Here is a 289-nt window from a genome sequence, read left to right on the forward strand (position 1 = left end):
TATGAAAGTGAATAATAAAACATCATTCAGCTTGTTCATATTTATCTCAACCGTAAAAGCCTCAATCCAAGCAAGCAGACTCGAGAACTCAACCATGCAACAAGCAATCTAATTGCCCCAGCACGTGTCTGAAACTGTTTCATTTGGCAGATACCTTTGAGAATCCACGGAAAATCCACTTCTTAATTTCTCGCGATTATTAATTCATAATTTCCCGTAGCTCATTCCCAAGTTGCCTTTGCGGCTGACGATCCCGCGCTTCCCAATATCTCGCGTTACCCAATAAAAA

Source organism: Penaeus monodon, chromosome 15, assembly GCF_015228065.2.
Source record: "Penaeus monodon isolate SGIC_2016 chromosome 15, NSTDA_Pmon_1, whole genome shotgun sequence".
Lineage (NCBI taxonomy): Eukaryota > Metazoa > Arthropoda > Malacostraca > Decapoda > Penaeidae > Penaeus > Penaeus monodon.